The sequence below is a fragment of the Cyanistes caeruleus genome, chromosome 4 (genome assembly GCF_971803275.1).
Source record: "Cyanistes caeruleus chromosome 4, bCyaCae1.hap1.1, whole genome shotgun sequence".
Lineage (NCBI taxonomy): Eukaryota > Metazoa > Chordata > Aves > Passeriformes > Paridae > Cyanistes > Cyanistes caeruleus.
The window spans coordinates 46,412,666-46,428,977 of record NC_141704.1 but is presented as its reverse complement, the minus strand read 5'-3'; the positions used below and the strand labels follow the sequence as shown (position 1 = coordinate 46,428,977).

Below are 16,312 nucleotides of genomic sequence, written 5' to 3'. Positions count from 1 at the left end.
AACACTACTGCAGCAATTCTATGGGTCTGACTGTAGCATACTTGTCTTATCTCTTTTGACACCTCTTCGAGGAGAGCTGTTGAAGGGAAGGAACTTTTGGCATATGAAAAGAAAAAGATAACTGTGTGCAGGAAGAGTTTTTGATGAGAAACTGCAATGTCCCCCCCCCCCCCCCCCCGTCAGCCTCCTCACATCCTCTTCTGTCAACCTATACATTATAAATAGAATTGTTTTAATAGATCTTATACATTTTTCCTTTCAAGACTTTTACATCCTTTTGATTGACATTAAGGCAATTACAGAGAAAATTCTAAACCATTTCTTAAACATAAAGAAATAGTTTAGTTCCTTTTAATGGTGCCTACATATTTGAAGAAAGATGAGCAACTTCTGTAATCTTGGAACCCCTGTAAAACATCCCTTTCACTGCATCCTTACTCTTAGGGATATAAACATAATTCTGTGTAGATTTAAGCCCCTTGCAAGAATTTATTCTGCCCAAAATTACCATCATTTATTTATAGATTTTTATATTTCAAAAGCAAAGGACTCATTATAGTCAAGTACAGTTCTTCCAAGATAAACCAGACTAATATTTTACAAAAACTGTAGCACAGTGTGGAAAGAACAGAAATAAATAAATCCATTGGTGAGCCATTATCATTCACTTTACATAGTAAAAACCAAATAAGGCTGTCATTTTCTAACTTTTGTTGAAAAGAAATTGAAAAAGTATATCATTCTTTAACCTAGAAAGAGAGAATTGTCTAATATTCTGCAATGCACTCTACTTGTGTAATACATATATTACAAAGGAGGGGGGGACACAGTGAAGGTGACATAAAGTTGTAAAAGTAGATCATCATATCCCAGAATCATAAAAGACTCATTTGAAAGACACAGAGAATAAAGAACAAAAAAATCAATTAAGAGTAAGCAAAATAAATAGCAATTGTTTCTGTCTTCCTACACTGCTTTGCAGCTACTCTATCAAGCAGATAACAGGGTAGGTGAGTGTGGGTGTTGTAAAGGTCCAATTGACTCAAACACTCAGATTTCTGAAATAGTATATAACACTGAAGCATTACTTTTCAAGGATGCCAACATAATTGCATAGACTTTTCATCTGGAAAGTAAAAGAAACCTACTATCAATTTTCTTCCAGCTCAGTGGATTGAAGTCACAAAAGTAACGCAAAGAGTAAGCCCCCATGGCTCTTTGTCAGTGTGTTGAGGGGCAAATGAAGCTTTGGTAGACCAGATGAATCAGCAGGGTTGCCCTCCATATGATATCATCCTTTTCCCAAACACCTGACCTGGGAGTCAGTCATGCTGAGCACAGTTTAGATCTTCGCTCCTCATTGACCAGACTAAGCACTGACCCCAGTAGTTTGGTGAGCTCACCCACATGACTCGTGCTTGGCCTCCTACATCCGGCCACGCCTACAAAACCAATTCCCAGGGTACAGAAACAACGATCAGTTTCCAGTAAGTCTTCTCCAACACAGGACATTTGGACCAAGCGGCTATGCAGAAAGGCTTCTTAATTTTTGTCACTTATCCCTTCTATTGCTCAAGGCTGGTTCATCCTAGATCCTGTCACTTCCTGAATCATTACACTGAAATCTGTAAGAATTTTATAATCACAATTTTGGATTTCTAAAACAGCTCTATTGAGGTTTTCCTTCTTAAGGGCCTCAGACAACCTGTGCCAGAGGATGATTGATGGCCAGCTGACATGTCTGGGGTGCTGAGAGCTAGTGAAACGTACACTGATGAGAAACCTGCTCAGAAAGATAAAGGGTTTTTTTGCAATTATACATAAAAAACACTGTCCAGTTTTCCTTGGAGCAGCTGCTGGTCACACATTAATTACCCTTTAGAAAAGACCATTACCAAAGGCTAATAAGGTTTAACCCTGTTGAGGAAAAAATACCTGTCCTGTAAAATATTTTTCAATAATCAAGATTTAATGACTTCCTTCAGAAAAAAAAGGCAAATTCTGTGTTTAGAGGAATGTAAAGAGTTACACAGTATTCAGCTCCTTCAAAGGACCTCATGAGACACAGGACACAAATTATGCTATAATTGGTTATATCCTAATTGTGTCAGATTACATGGAGAAATAAACAAAGCCTTTTCCATATAATATACCTGACAAGCATCTATTATAGCATTCTCCAGAAGCAATTTCCAGTAAGCCGTATTTTTGTGCACAGTCTTATTAAAAAGTAAAGGAAATTGGAGAGCATATTTGACAGATAAAATTAGAAAATTAATGGACACAGATAATCCACTTAGATATTCAGAACAGGTGTATGAAGAACCAAATTCAAAGGCACAAGAGGGGAAATACTCCCCATACATGAAGAGAAAAGTGAATGGTACCATAGGTTTTCTTTTCTATTAAATAATAATAAGGAATAATACAATTCCTTAGCATTATTAACTTACATACATGCGTACAGTAGCTCAAATAAATACTAAACAAAACTGGAAATATTTTTGGTCAAATCCTTTATATATACTAAATCCAACACAGTCTAATTCCCCCTTTTTCTCCCTCCTTCCCAAAAATATCCATTCATACATTGTACTCAGAGTAAAAAGCACAAATTTTAACTGAATGTTAAATACAATTATCATCACAATAATATTGCTTTGTCCATAGACATATTCACATAATGTGAATAATTTCCTGGTTTGTGAATAAAGTCATATAATAATTTTGTGATCACTTCAAACTGTCCCGAATTTCTTGCAGCAGTCTTGGAAAAATGTGTGAAACACTTCATGCTTTTCCTCAACTCTTTTTAAATACAGGATTTAAAGTGGATGTGAGATGTATGTATCTGTGCACAGTTTAAATGCCGTTATATGAAGTTCTGTGCATGACTGTTCATGCCACTGGAAAAGCTCAAATTGATTTTGAACTTTACATCTGCCATAGGAATGCATATTAGCACATGATGGACAAATCTCCAGTTTCATATAGTGGTTGCTGTGTAAGTGACGGGTCTTAAATCTACTGGGAATAGTGGTGTTCCAGATTATTGTCAACAGATTCTGTTCTAAAGGATGTTTTTTTTCATTGTATTGAGCATATTCTATGCAAGGTTATATTTTTTACATAATTTCCTTAGTTAATTTTTATTGAGCAAAAAGCCATTTGCAAGAAACCATTTTCAAAATTTGGCACTGGGCAAAATACTCTTTTGATGATGATTATTAGATTTATCTTCACTTTGGGAAGGTAGGACAAGAAGATGGCAATAAAATAAACCACAGTCTGTGGCATGCCTTAGATGCGGCATTGATTATGCGGCTGTGACTTTTCCATTTTGTCCCCATTCCTGCCACCCAGCCAGGCTCCTGACAGTAATGATTCAGGTTCTCATTCTTATTGAGCATCCCTTTCTATTTCTGTAAAATGCTTTTGGCTTCTAAACAGAAGTAACCCTTTTTTCTGTCCTCATTAGGCACTTTGCCAAGGAGAGAAAGGCTGATTCAACTTTCCTGTCAAACCATTTCTTTTAAAGTGGCACCTTTGAAAGTGAGATCTGATATTTTGCTCATGTGTCTGGGCTCAAGTCTGGAAGGCAACAGAGCATTCCTGGTTAGCCTAGAAATAAAATTCTTAAGCTTTAAGGCTGACATTGGAACATGGGGTTTTGTTCCTGCATTTCTCACTGAAAAATATATATTGTGTTTCAAATATTTCCAGTAAATTTGACCACAGATAAATAGACCTGTCATGGTTTTCTTAAGGTGCAATTATTCATATGAAAAAAGCTTTTCAGAAGATCAGTTCTGATGGTTTTTGTTTGAGGAACATTTGCTTTGGAGTAAAAGGGCTTCAGCCCATGCAGAAGCTGAAAGAAATAGATTCTTCATGTTAATATGATTATATCTGGTGAGTTTATCATCTACATATTTGGGCTGCAGCTCTGAGGAGCTCTCTCAGAGCCCATGCCTTTCTGTGTACACCCCAGTAATGACATCCTGCAGTTCCATTGCCCACAGCCAGTGGAGGTCCTGTTCTTGAGGAACAATGCCTTGTATGGCCTTTGTTTTGATTCTGTCAAGCTGCCTTGCCAAGTAATTTAAGGTCCCTTCTGATTCAATGACTTACTGGTGAACAAAAGGCCATTTCACTCTATTTTCATCCTTTCCAAGATACTTTTGGTAGCAGAAGGCCTAGGCACAAATGTTCTGCATTGGAAGTCTGGCCTCCAACCTGGTTGCAAGTTGGTATGGGGCAAATTTTACACCTATATAGATCACAGTTAAATGACGAAGGTTAAGGCTGAGGTTTATGCAACCAGCTACACATTTAGCTGGACCATTAGTGACGACATGGAACCTTCTCTAACAGTTTTAATTACAAAATGTGGATGCAAGTGAGGATGTGCTGAATGCACAGATAATACCAATTTGAAAAAGAATCACCATTTTTTTCTTGCTTCTTTTTAGTTTGTTAAATCTTTACTGTAGCTCTCATGTGCCAAAGCTGTTTGTTTGGGATTTCAATAATCACGTCCTAAACTAAAGCTAAGCCTATTTTGCACATTTGATCTTAGTCTCAGCCTATATTTATGCTCTTAGTTGCCTGTTTTTCCATCCAGTCAACGCCTACACTTTTCTCCCCCCACCCTGGACTCAATCCAGCTTAGGAAATGAGATCTCCCGTGCTTTTGCCATTGGAATTGCATGTCATATGAACAGTGACCAGCTGCCTCCAGCAAAGCTGTGAAGGCCTGACCAGTGGGTCACAGCTGCTCAATGGTGCCGTGCTGGGAATCATCCCCTGGGCTGGTGAGGATCTCAGCTGGGAGGCAGGAGCTTGCAGTGGGGCCAAGACTGGCTGACCTCAGCTGTGGGGCTTGCCTGGGTCCAAATCTGAGCTCAGCACCATAAGCCAGTTTCGTTGGCTTCCAGCCTCAGCCTGGGTAAAAAGGCTGTCTGTGAACATCTCACTCATCCAAGAGCACATGCAGTTGTGTCACTATAACACCTGCACCACTATAGCCACCCTTAGACTGCTACCATACAGGCTTAAAATTAATAATGTAAAAAAAAACAAAGGAAGAAATTAATTTAAAGAGTTCCCGATGATGCCAAATAATGTGCGCACCTATCCAGAAAAAGAAGATTATATATACAAGTTACAAAGAATGTTAGCAAACATTATCATTAATGTGCACACCTTATCAACATACATTGATTTTATACACATCCTTTAATTTAAATAGCTTTGATTTTCTGTCTGGAAGACAAAAGAGAACATTAATAGCCATCGCTTACTGAATTTACAGAGCTGTGCATTAGCTCCTCTAAAATGATCTTGTGTTTGTTATGCTTTAAATATTAATATTTAAAATAATATTACAAATGCTGGTAACCTGAGTCATGTCTACATTATAGAAATAAATTGCATATTTGATATTAATTCACCCTGTTACTTCCTATCATCCTCCATAAAATAGTACACTTCCTGCAAAGCTACCAATAGCAATCTCCGTGTGCCAGTTTATTACCTGTATAGATATCATTATTCCCCTGTGACAGCAAAGTCAAATTCAAGGCATTTTTCATAAACTAGGAAAAATTACCTTTCCAGTGACATATGACACAACCTTCAACTACTAAATGAATCCAAGAAAAATTCTCCTTTGGGAAAAGACCTTGCAAATGATTTGTCAGCCTTAAAAATATTTCTTGAGAAAGTTAATTCAGAGAGACTTTACAACTGAGCACTGTTTTCTGTTTATATTTAAACTGTACTCTGATATGATGCATTTCAGAATCAAAACTAGGGAACAAAAATTTGCTTTGCTATATTTCAGTCGTACAAAGACTGTTAGGCCCTCATGGTGAAATCTGAGACCGTATTGGAAATCTCATATAAAAACTGTATTTGTAAATGTCATGTCATGATTTTCAGCACTGAGTTGTTCCAAGAGATTGATGCTGTGATGAGGAGCCTGAGGAATGGAGACTAAAACTGAGGCGAGATGTCTGGGGATTGACAGGGGAGTTAAAGTAGAATGAAGTGGTTGAAGCAAAAAGCATCAGCTTTGAGGAGGAGGGGAGGACAGAAGGATATTCATAAGAAGAACATATTCTTTCCAAACTCTCACATGGACTTAACCTTTTTGCTGTTGCTAAAGATGTGTCTGCAAAGCTGATTGCCACCTGGGCTCCTTAGTGCTGGCTCATATGCAGGATGATAACCCAGAGATGCACCCCACAGTTACTGAGAGGGAGCAGGTACACCATGCCTGCCCACAGCCCAAGGAAGGGTTAATGGCTTAATTACCTCCCCTAGCTGAGATCAAGCTGTGGATCTAAACCAGCTGCTGTAAGAGACAGCTGCCTGGGCATTATGGACTAGCAAATGGTGAGGCTGCAGGCTGCCCTGGAGGCTTCAGAGATACAGGCTGACAGAAGTGGTAGAAAAAGCTATGTGGAGAGAAAAACTGCCAGGCAGGGAGACAGGAAGTTGCAAGAGAAGGAGAGGAATCAGGGTGATCAGCTACTGCTTGCTCTAAAGCTGTCAGGAAAGAACATCTCTGGACAATGCACCTGAATGGACCAGAGTGTTCGAAGTTAAGAGTAAGGGTATAACTGAGTTTGCAAGCCCTTGTACAGGGTCATAGGGTGGTGCTCTTATGATTGGGTAGGGTGGCATGGAAGGGGGATGCTTGTCTTCATGGCAAGCTTGTACAGCAGGCTTCTGCTCCTTGGTGAGATTCAGCTGTACAATACAGCTCAGTGCTGTGCAGAGACCCTGAGGCTACCTCTGATGGCGGCACTGTGTGACAACTTTGTCATGCTTGCTCTTGCACAGGTGATCTTGCTGAAAAACATGCTGGAGCAGTCTCAACAGCACAGTGTTTAAAGCAGATAAACCTCTTCACCCCAGCTGGATCACAGCTCTTCCAGGTGATGCTGTGCTATACAGACCTACTAAAAATACTGCGAAAGCAAGGCACTTACTGAAAAATGGGGTTTGCTGAAATAGGATGACACTATTAGTTCTCTATCCTGCAGACTTGGAAAATTAACTTTGCCATCTGCATACTCATATAGTCTTAGAATTGGAATTTCCTGGGGTCTGGAGAACTTGTATTTCAAATAAAACCATGGGAAATTACTTCTGTACGTAACTTTTCAAAAGCAAATTGAGATGCTTTTTTAGGAAGGGAGCTACATGAAAATCATACCAGGAATGGAGCAGGCAAGAAGGTCACATCCCTGCAAAACTGGGGTCTGTATTCTGTCACTGTCTGACTTGAACCTATATGGCTATATGTGAGCACAGCTGCCAGTGAGAAGGTCAGACTGCACCCAGCTGGGGCTGAAGGGTATGGTGCTTGGTGTGTTTGGTAGAATACTGACCTGGCAGAAGCATAGTTCGTGGTCTGTGCCTGTTATTTCTGATAAAGCAGAAGCTAAAAGCCTCTCACAGAATATGGAACTCAGTTCTATTAAGCACTTCCTGAAAATAGTACAAGGACCTGCATGAACAATGGTTGCAGTCCTGGGTGGCACATCACACTTTTCTTTAGAGTATTTGTTTTGTGCCATTACACTCGCTCTCACCATTTAAACATCACTGATTTTTCAGAATTTCAGAATTTCAGGATTTCAAGCATGTAAAAACCCCACAAACATATATTCATATCTCATTTTTTAAGCATGTGGCCATTTCTCAGTACAGTAATTGCAGTATTCCAAGAGGCAGGTTGCCAGTCTATGTCTTCTGGTGCTGGTAATTATATAGAAGCACCTGGTAACTGATCATAGTCTGGTGTCTGTGAAGGTTTGGGAAGGAAAAGTGGGGAAAGAATGGTATGAGTAACTGATGCATGGTGGAATCATGCAGAGATGGCTGTCTCTGTAGCTGTATCTTCTGCAACTTCTGAAATGTGAGCACAGGGTGAAAGCTTTCTCCCTTGCTGTGTGTCATTCTTCACTCAACCTTATTGTAACTCCTTTCCCTCCTCCTGTCTTCTCAGTGGAGAAGCATTTGCCCATCAGTGTTTTGCAGTGGGTGTCTCTTCAGCTCACAGTGAATTTTGGAACATGATCAGCTATCCCAGACATTGCTATCTCAGTGTTTCCATGCGGTGTAGCATCCAGACACAATATAGTCATCAATACCTCTTTTCCTCAAAGGCTTTTCCAGTGTTTGGAGGGGTGAAAATAGCAAAGAGGGAATGGAAGAAGGCTGTGGCTGTACTCAAAAGTCAGCTGCTGGGTATTCTCCAGTCTGGGCTAGTTATCCAACTGCTGGACCATCCTTTCTATTGCTTGACCTGAAGTTACTGCATTTTAATTTATCTGCTCAGAGAAACTGCTGGACACCAGCAACTGTTGGTAGGGGAGTTTACTGGGCTTTTCATGCCTGGAAAATTTCCTTGAACTTCAATGCCTGCTGTGGCATATGCTGCTCTGAAGCTCCTTAGTCTATTTCCATCTAAGAAATAGCTATATCTCATCATGAGAAATGGCATTTTCTTCTGTCTTATATTTTTTGTCACTTGTTTTGATCATATGTCTTAAGGTTGATACCTAATTTCAGTAAAACCCAAGGCTACCATTTAAAATAACCCCCCTGCTTACCAGAAAGATTACCTGATATGTGACTGCTTGATTAAATTTAAGAGATTTTCAGGAATGACTTATTTTGCTTTATAAACCTGTATTTAGTAAAAGAGAGTGTAAAGGAGCTGGCTAGATAAAAACCAAAATCTGTAAGATTAAAGTGCTTTTAATGTGTATGCAGAAATGGGGGCTTATAATGCACAAAAAAATATTTTTCTTGTAGCTTCCAAAACTGTTAGCATTAAGACAAGCAACAAAAAGGATTAATGAAACTAACAAAAAGGGCTCTTTAAAAATTAGAAACATCAGAAACTTCTCTCTTCTCCTTTCAAGAAGACAAACTGACCATAATTCCACTGTCCACAGTCATCCAGGTAATGAATGAGGAGTGTTTGAGCTGTTCTGTAAGGTGAGGGGACAGCTGAGTCATTAGCATTGTATTAAACAATGCTTATTGTGACCACACTCCAGCCAAGTTTTGGTCTGAATGTCCTTTGCAATACACATGTCCCTTGATACTTATAATTTCTATATAAGCTTTTTCAGATGAGTGAAAAACTGGTATGTGCAAATCTACCCTGAATTTAAGCAAGTATGCTATGCTGCTGTATCTGATCATTCATCTTTTCCAAAAGTGAGATTAGTGGGAGTTTACAATTATCTAGCTTTACTTCTCTTGAAAAGGTGTTGCAAAATTAATATCACTAAGATACAAAACCATTTTTCTTGTGGCAAAAATCACACAAGTCAGAGCTTGCCACTTACATTTTCCAGGGTAAGTTTGATGATTATCCTTTAAATGAACATTGATTTTTTTTTTCTGTAGATCCCATTATTTTCAACCCAGAGAGATTGTTCTGTCTTCTTGCATACCTATTATAAATGAATAGCAAACATTTTCACCATATATTATTGGTTTTTTTTCTTAAAAATGAGATGGCCTAAACCCTTAAACCAAGCCTCCCCCCTTCTCTATGATGTTCTGAATGCCAGATCCAGACTATTCTTAGTGCAGGAGATATTTCTGTGCTTTTATAACTGGCTGACCCACAAGGTGGCACTAAAGAGAAAAGTGACAACTTGGCTAATAAAAAGTGAAAACCAAAGGCAAAATACCATATGCTGAATCAATATTATTTTAATTAGGAGCAAAGTTCCTTTATTGTCAGTTAAATTTTATTTTGTGAAAAGCCTTAAAGCTATATAGCAGCAAAGATGGTTCACTGCCCCCATCCCACATCAAAAGTTAAGTTTTAAAAAAAACCGACCAAGACATAGGTTGTCTGCTTATCACAGCTCCAGAATCTTAAGAAAGGTGATTGTGATCAAAATGTAGTTTAATTAATTTTATTCTATAAGGAATTCAAATGAACTAAAACCTGAAAACTTCTTTTCAGTCATTAGTCATGTTGGTAAGAGATACGACACCAGGAATTATTTATTGCCTGCAGTGTGAATGCATTTTCTGCTGGAATGTTTTGATTGTTTAATTTTTGTCGCTTTGTTCTTAAGTGCTCCGGTCTTATTTCATAAGCAAATTATTTAAAACATTGGGTTCAGTGATCATGAATTGTATACCAACAGGGGTTAAATCTTGCCACTCTGATGATTATTATGAATCCTCACCAAAAACATCTGATGATGATCAGAGTGAAACTCTTTTTGAGATCCAGATTTTACGGGAGTAGCTAGATTAACATTTTTCTAACAAGAAAGCAGCAGCCATGACTGCTGTAGACTGTTCTGTAGACTGTTGACGTGAAGTTTGCAACATAATGAAAACATATCTGAGTCACTTTTAGACCTTTAAAACCAGACTAATTATAATATTTTTAATTTTCCTGAGATGCGTGCCTATGGTATCAGTACTATTATGGGCGATAGGGGGCAGGAGTTTACTTGCAGAAACAAACTCAAAACAGTACTAAAGTATTAAGAAGAAAATCCTTGAAACTATTATGAAATATCTGTCTCTGAATTGAGCAGTATTACAGAATACCTGGTAGCGGGCTCTGGGACCCATCAAATGATCAGATATATTGGTAATGTATTTTGATCCTTAATGAAATTGCAACTTTATAACCACCCTGAAAATTAAGTCACCTGTGGGTAGCTTGAAAGATTTGGATCTAGAATATTAGTAAGTAGGGTACTTTCATGTATTTTAAATGTTGATTAAATTATAAGTGCTGCTGCTTCATTTGGAATAGTTTTATCACTACAAACAGTTATTTTATTTTTGGTTTCATTTTTAAAAAAATCAATAACTGGTATTCTACATTCAAAAACCTTGTTCGATTTGTTCACATTATTCATTTCGTGAGGAAATTGAAGCATTTAATTCTCAGGATCCCAGTAAAATCAAACCCAGACAAATTTTGGCTAAAAAGAGCACTGAGACACACAGTCTTGCCCAGTCAGCCGAACTCCTCTTCCCTTTCATAATTTGTGCCCCCCATTTATGACTCCCCTTTGGCACTTGCTCCATTTTGAGGGCCAACCCAAAGAAAGTCACGTTCTGGCAGGTACCAAAGTGCTTTCTTGGAACGAATTATAAAATCACAGCAACCATAAACACACTGACTTTTTTCCTTGCAGTCCTTATTCAAAGAAAGTTAGAGATCAATCAGCATTTAGATTGAGGAATCTCACAGTGATTCTGTTTGTGGATGCTTGTGATTGTTTTAATAGATCATTCTTCTTGAAGGATTGTTGTGGGCTGTACTTCCCTCAGCTGTTAGATTTTGGCCACATTTCTGAAAAAATTGTCTATTTTATGCTTATGCTGGACATTTTGCAAATCAAAGATTTCTAAGGTACTTTGTGAAGATCATTGGAGGAGATCATTAAAGGCTGAGGTGAGTATCAGTGCACATATCCTTTCTTAGGGAGTCCATGTCAGGATAGAAAAGGTAACGGTGCTGCTGACAAAATGTGTTCATATTCTTGTATAATGTCTACTGAACACAAATATGGGCCCGAGGCAGGTGATGGTAAAGCACAAGTATTCTTGCATAAGGTGGGACTCTTTAGATAAGCTGAATCAGGAGACCCACGAGGAAACATCCATATTTTTGCCTTGTAAAATGGAAATGGGATATTGAAAGAAGCAAAAGAGCAAACCATGTTTATAATGACTATAATGTTACAAAATACACGAACCTCTGTACTGAAATCCAGTTCCAGAAGTCTGAATATTTTTCATAGAGTTTAAAGGATGAAGAGATTATCCACAGATGTTTTTAAAAATGAGGTTTAATCTAAATTTTAATGGAAGTAGACCCTTGCCTTGCCCACTACAATGCTCCACATATTTTTAGTGAAAAAGGTTCAGTAGATAAGACACAATCTAGACATGTAAATGTTGGTTCTTAACACAATCTAGAGTTTCAACAAATAATTCTTCTTCTCCCACTGAGACTAAGTTCTTACTACTAATTGATTCCAATTAACCAGTTCTAAGTGTAATTATTCAGTGAAAGAAACAAACACTATTATATCTATGCTGTACATTCCACTACTAAAAACATGGCATTATTGAACTTGTGGAGTTGAAATGGTTCATTCTTGGAAAAAAAGTATCTTCAAGAAGCTATGTTTTAAAACACTGAGGGAAAACCCCTTGTAAATAAGTTGGAATATACTTTAACTAAAACTTGCTAGTAGAGAATGCAGACACTTGTTTTCCTTCTTAAATTACTGCTGTAATGAAGAAAAAGAAATGTAAGGAAGAAAAAGAAAAATCAGTTGCTGAGTAGATGTGGATAAATATAAAAGCAGAACATCTGGGGAAAAGAACACATCTCAGACAACCAAACTGAAAATTTAAAATATTTAGGTCTCTTATGAAAGCAGATACTCTTATCATAAAACTTGAGAAAGAAAATACTGACTTTTGAAACATGAAAAAGTATTATGACTTTGTAGAGTAGTACTGAGTAGTTTAAAAGGACTGGAATATAAAGGAAATAAATCCCCCAACAAAGGGTGGCGATGGTGTGATTTCAAGGCACAAGGTGAATGGAAAGCAGCAGGTGGTCACTGGGGCCTGGTGGTGCACAGAAAATGCTCTATTGATGCCTCCTCTGATGCAGCTTGAGAGGTGATGGTGACAGGAAAGCAAGAGAAAAAGGAAGGAGGGGAAGAGAAGGATCAAGGTTACTAGAAAGCCTCTTTGTCCTGTGGCAAACTTCCATCTTCTCATTCCATAGGACTTTACCCACAGCACCAAGCCCCTTCCTCATTTATCTGTTCCTTTAAAAAGGAAACACAAAACTTGTCCAAGATAAAGCTAGACCTAGACATCTGGACATCTGTAGTTATAAACTAAACATAAATAGCGTTTACTGCCAATGCACTCAAGTAAGAAAGGTCATTTATACAGGTGATATGAAGGTGAAGGAGCAGAAAACAATGGGAGGAATGTTCCTTTTCTTGGAATGTTTAAGCCAGCACAAATCACTGTGTGTCAGCTTGTTTTACAATCCAGTGTTTTCACTTTTAATTAGAAAGTCTTTCCCTTAGCATTTTTCTTAGCAGCAATTTTTAAACTAAACAGAAGGTGTATTCCCCAGTGCCATATGTTAAACCTGACATGTTACTGAAAATGTCTTTTGGAAAAAACAAAACAAAATAAAACCAACTGAAAAACCACTAAAGATAGGATGGACCACCATCCCACTCCACTCTCTTCGGCCTTGTAAAGCCTTGTAAGCCTCAAGAGCACACACTCCTGTTAAGCAGTGTCAATTCTTTTGAGGAATTAGTCATAACTGAAAAGCCAATGCATGACAGACTGACAATTTCCTCTTTGCTTCACTGGCAACCTGCATGGGTGGAAATAGTCATCCCCCACTTGGTCTTGTAAGTAACAGCTGGATGGAAGCTGTCTGTAGGGAGTGAGTAGTTCATAATACTCTGAGAGGTCACCTTGTTGATGTTTTTTGACCAATATATTAGTAGGCTATGAAGTGTAGTCCATTTTAGGGCTTAAACAGGAGGGATTAAAACCTATGGGTATCCTCGACTTAAAAGTAAGCAAGGAGAATCCAGCTATGACCAGAGAAATGCCTGACTGAAGCAGAAAGGGTCAGTGGAGCACTGACAGATATGGGCTGGTGGAGTCTTTTTTCCCCTGTAATTTTTCCCAATATAAATTCCAGTTGATTTTGATTTTGGGCTTTGCATAGAAGGACGTTTTCTAAGCCTTTTTTTTTTTTTTTTTTGGGAGTAGTGTCAGTATGATAAAAGTCTGTAAACCTCTGCTATATCCAGATGAATGAAGGATGGATCACTTGGATTAAAAAGCAGCAATAGTTAGGCAGACTCAGAAAAATGTAATGTGTCAATCCCTGAGTTGGATGAACCATACCCAGCTGCATGATATACAATGAAGCTGGTCATTTATAGTGCTTTTCTTCCAAGACTGTAAAGCACCAGTGTGAATACTGAGAGGTGCTGTGTGCAATCTTGACGTAACATAAACTACAGCTTTATGTGGGTCCCTCATCAGCTCTTTGGGAGCCAACCTATAAGCTGGTATAGAATTGGAACCTGTGCTATCTGAAATTTATCCATGTTTTTTCTGATACTTGTCTAGGGAGGGCCATCTCCATAGAAATTCAGTTAAGGTGAGACACACTCTTATTTTGCAGGAGTACCTGAAACCCTAGGCTATAAGCTCATAAAATGAGATTGCATACAAGATGTTGATGGCCTAGGGGAAGTTTCGAACAACAGGGAGTCATTATCACGATTTTGCTGAAAAAATGATCCATGATCTGATGTATTTTCAAACAGTCTGCAGAAAGACCAAAGGAGTTGCGAGCTTCAGAGGCAACACCCATGAAATCCATTTCTATGTTTATAACCGTAGAAAAATGAAAAAACCAATAATTTTTCCCAAATGTGCACACAAGTTTTTTTGGATCCACATGCTTTTATATTTTCTTCAAAAATGGCCATATATAACAGTCTGTACACTAAACTACTTGCAGAGAGTAACATTTGAGAACAAATTACTAAGTTAATATCTTCTTTGACCTGTATCTGGTCAAGCTATATTTTAGAAACCTGTCATTACTAATATGAAGAAGAGGTTAATCTGGTAATATGAAGTTTCAGGATGATGGATGAGTCAAGGCCCGTGAGCTATTTAACACAATACGTAGCTGCACCTTCTTATTGTAAGTCTCCAGACTGACAAGCCCAGAGAGGAGGGATCACAAACCTCTCAATACTGTTTCAGCAATGATGAAATTTGGAGGTGAATCTAGACTGCCTTAATTCCCATCAGTCATGACTTGTGCCGGTTTTTGGAGTGCTATTCAAACTTGGATTAAAAGGAATCAGCCTCATGGCTCCCTGCTAGCATGCACCTTAAACCTTTTACTTATCCTCTCTCATACTGACCCTTCAATTTATAGACTAATGTTGTTGAAACTAAATTGTGTGACTGACTCCCCTGGCAGGGGTTGGAAGATCTCATCCTGGAGTTATGTATTTGTTACCTGTACATCAAGAAGGCCAGAATGATGCTTCTGTGCTGTTACACACACAGTTGTACCTCCCTCTTTACAAGTGGCAGAGCTGGTTAGCCCAACTACTCACTGCTTTTCTGAGAAGGCTGCACAAAAACCTTAACCCGTGAAACCTGTAACTATCCAACTGTATTTAATTAAAAATTATTACAAATTAGAAATGTTTATAAATGGGACATACTGTACCATTTTATTCCAGGTTACTTCTACTCTTGAATCACATATTTGACTGAATGTCTCCCTGTACTGCTGACAGGAGCAAACAACTGAAAGTGCAGTTCAGAGAGGGAGAGAGGGAAACACTGCCTATTATACTAATGCCTGATACTGACAGCTTGCACACAAAATCTTAAAAGCACTCAGGCACTTCCTTTTGTGCCCACTTTTAAAGGCTTTAATGAAACACAGAAACTGAGATTTTTAAACCTGTAGCTTTGGATGTTATTTTGCCATGTCAGTTTTGTTTGTTTAGTTTTTTTTTCCCAAATCACACAGCAATAGTTTTCTACCTTTCTGCATCAAACTTCAGTCAACAAAAAATGAATGCTGTTTTTGGATGATAAAATATTTCTATTATTTGACCTGTTCTAACAGGTGGGCAGCCAAATATCACCAAAGGAAATATGTGTCAATGATAGTTATTGAGTAAAATCTTAGTCCTTCTAGGACATACAAACACAATTAGCAAGTGTATCAACATACTTCTAATTAATTTTTTTTAAGATTAAAAACCTTTAGACTATGCTGCAAGATAAAAATAAAGGCTCATTTCTTTCCAGAGACAGTAGACTGAATACAATCCTTCTATAGGAATATATAAGGAAGCTAGTAAAATCCTTATACTGAAACTGGTAATCCTTAAACTGGTTTGAGTGTATGAATGATCATTTGTATTCTGCATCAGCATGCAAAATAATGTAACACTTCTTGAAGGTGTTGAAGATTCAGGACAGAGAAAGATTAGGCATTTCCTCTTGAAGTAAAATGGTTAATGTATCACATTTCATGAAACTCTTCAGATTTGCTTTGCTTACGAAAAAAGTGTAGGACTTGATTTTTATTTTTTATTCTTTTTTCTTCACTATGGAAAGTAAGGCCTTTATCCTGCGAATTGTTATGTATGCATTTAACTTGATGTACAGCGTATATTCCCATAGATTCCAC

General features: G+C 38.0%; 1 protein-coding gene across 3 annotated transcripts in view; it reads right to left on the bottom strand.

Annotated features, from left to right (window-relative positions):
* LOC147653615 (uncharacterized) overlaps window positions 1-16,312 on the bottom strand; it is a 31,235-nt gene that overhangs the window by 13,519 nt on the left and 1,404 nt on the right. Inside the window, exon 1 of one of the 3 annotated variants that reach the window (XR_015285514.1) lies at window positions 9,375-9,482. The exons of the other annotated variants lie outside the window; for them this stretch is intronic. The gene's annotated coding sequence lies outside the window, so the exon portion shown is untranslated. Of the gene's footprint in view, window positions 1-9,374; window positions 9,483-16,312 lie in introns of those variants that run through there. 3 annotated transcript variants of the gene reach the window in all.